The sequence below is a fragment of the Phocoena sinus genome, chromosome 11 (assembly GCF_008692025.1).
Source record: "Phocoena sinus isolate mPhoSin1 chromosome 11, mPhoSin1.pri, whole genome shotgun sequence".
Classification (NCBI taxonomy): domain Eukaryota; kingdom Metazoa; phylum Chordata; class Mammalia; order Artiodactyla; family Phocoenidae; genus Phocoena; species Phocoena sinus.
Window position 1 is genome coordinate 56458978 of NC_045773.1, and position 2883 is coordinate 56461860.

The 2883-nt window shown below is 38.3% G+C and overlaps 1 non-coding gene across 1 annotated transcript; it reads right to left on the bottom strand.

Moving 5' to 3' along the window:
* Positions 1-1121: 1121 nt before the first annotated feature.
* On the bottom strand, positions 1122-1228 carry LOC116762992. The gene has a single exon (XR_004352409.1). It is a non-coding gene; the product is annotated as a U6 spliceosomal RNA (small nuclear RNA).
* Positions 1229-2883: the final 1655 nt, after the last annotated feature.

The window sequence follows — 2883 nt, forward strand, 5'->3', positions numbered from 1 at the left end:
CCCATATGCAGCCACCAAACAAAATGAGGAAGAATTTTCATAAGCTGAAATGGAAAAGTGTGCATGATATATTTAGTTAAGAAAGATATGTGAAAATAATTTTATGGTTTGACTAATTTGTAGAGGTAGAGAGAGAGGGAGATAGTGTCTGACATATAGTAGATAATAAATATTTAACAAAGGATTAAATCTCAAATATGTCTAAAAATTTTAAGAAGAACACAGAAAGACACTCTTCTGTTTAATTTCTGGTGGATAGTTTCTGAGAAATCAAAATCTTTATGTTCTTTAGGAATTGTACTTAAAATACTAAAGCCATTGTTTATTGAATTGACAGAGTTTGCCACCAGGAGCTCAGCCTCCAAAGCACTGAAGCAAAGAGTAAAAGGGAACCAGGATGGTCTGGGGGGAGCACTGATGTATGTGCTACAAACATCACCTTAAACAGCATAAGAATTTAAAATGTCACACTGACGGTCAACGGAACAGAGGAGAAAACCCATTCAGAAACTCGTTTTTACTAAGAATTTAGGATAAAATAAAAATGGCATTTCAAATCAGTAGGGAATCCAATAGCCAAAAATAAGTGGGTCAATCTGGGGGCAAATAGTTACATACCATGAGAAAAATAAATTTTGCAATAATTTGCTAAAATAAATTTCAGATGTGTTAGAAATGTTGATGTTTAAGGAACATCAGAACACTAACAGAAAATTCCACAGGAGGGTTTCTTTTTTAACATCTTTATTGGAGTATAATTGCTTTACAATGGTGTGTTAGTTTCTGCTTTATAACGAAGTGAATCAGCTATACGTATACACACATCCCCATATCTCCTCCCTCTTGCGTCTCCCTCCCACCCTCCCTATCCCACCCCTCTAGGTGGTCACAAAGCACTGAGCTGATCTCCCTGTGCTATGCAGCTGCTTCCCACTAGCTATTTTACATTTGTTAGTGAATATATGTCTATGCCACTCTCTCACTTCGTCCCAGCTTACCCTTTCCCCTCCCTGTGTCCTCAAGTCCATTCTCTATGTCTGCGTCTTTATTCCTGTCCTGCCCTTAGGTTCTTCAGAAACATTTTTTTAATTTTTAGATTCCATATATATGTGTTAGCATACAAAAATATGGAATGCTTCACAAACTTGCGTGTCATCCTTGCGCAGGGGCCATGCTAATTTTCTCTGTATTGTTCCAATTTTAGTAGATGTGCTGCCAAAGACAGCACCACAGGAGAGTATTTGTATAATCTTTGAGTAGGAAAGATCTTACTTTAATGTGATCCTATGAACAACAAAAACAATTTATAAACATCTTTACTGGAGTATAATTGCTTTACAATGTTGTGTTAGTTTCTGCTGTATAACAAAGTGAATCAGCTATACGTATACAATATCTTCATATCCCCTCCCTCTTGCATCTCCCTCCCACCCTCCCTATCCCACCCCTCTAGGTAGTCACAAAGCACTGAGCTGATCTCCCTGTGCTATGCAGCTGCTTCCAACTAGCTATCTATTTTACATTTGGTAGTGTACATATGTCAATGCTACTCTCTCACTTAGTCCCAGCTTACCCTTCCCCCTCCCATGTCCTCAAGTCCATTTTCTACTTCTGCGTCTTTATTTCTGTCCTGCCCCTAGGTTCATCAGAACCACTTTTTTTTTCAGATTCCATATATATGTGTTAGCATACAGTATTTGTTTTTCTCTTTCTCACTTACTTCACTCTGTATGACAGTCTCTAAGTCCATCCACCTCACTACAAATAACTCAATTTCATTTCTTTTTATGGCTGAGTAATATTCCATTGTGTATATGTGCCACATCTTCTTTATCCATTCATCTGTCGATAGACACTTAGGTTGCTTCCATCTCCTGGCTATTGTAAATAGTGATGCAATGAACATTGTGGTACATGACTCTTTCTGAATTATGGTTTTCTCAGGGTATATGCCCAGTAGTGGGATTGCTGTGTTGTATGGTAGTTCTATTTATAGTTTTTTAAGGAACCTCCATACTGTTCTCCATAGTGGCTGTATCAATTTGCATTCCCACCAACAGTGCAAGAGAGTTCCCTTTTCTCCACACCCTCTCCAGCATTTATTGTTTGTAGATTTTTTGGTGATGGCCATTCTGCCCGAGTAAGGTGATACCTCATTGTGGTTTTGGTTTGCATTTCTCTGATGATTAGTGATGTTGAACATCCTTTCATGTGTTTGTTGGCAATCTGTATATCTCTTTTGGAGAAATGTCTATTTAGGTCTTCTGCCCATTTTTTGATTAGGTTGTTTGTTTTTTTTGACTTTGAGCTGCATGAGCTGCTTGTATATTTTGGAGATTAATCCTTTGTCACTTGCTTCGTTTGCAAATATTTTCTGCCATTCTGAGGGTTGTCTTCTCATCTTGTTTATGGTTTCCTTTGCTGTGCAAAAGCTGTTAAATTTCATTCGGTCCCATTTGTTTATTTTTGTTTTTATTTCCATTTCTCTAGGAGGTGGGCCAAAAAGGATCTTGCTGTGAGTTATGTCATAGAGTTGAATGAAAATTTTAAAAGGGAATTAAAATGACTGCACAGCAAAAGGATCATTTAATAAAAAACATATTTGACAAATAATTGAATTTCTCACTTACCACAGGCACTAAAATTGGAATCACTGAGAAAAAGGTAAGACAAAAGTGTTCAAAACTTCCTCCTGCAGGTAGTGGAAGCAGCGACAGCAGCTGGGCCTCCCACGCCATCCCCACTATGGGAGTCCCAAGGAACAGACTGGGAGGAGACCCAGAAATCCTGAAATCAAAGGGTCTCTTCCACAGAGGAAGGTACTGAAGCCCAGAGATGGTGAGTGACCTGCTATTGGTCAAACACAAGCCAGACATCACTTTT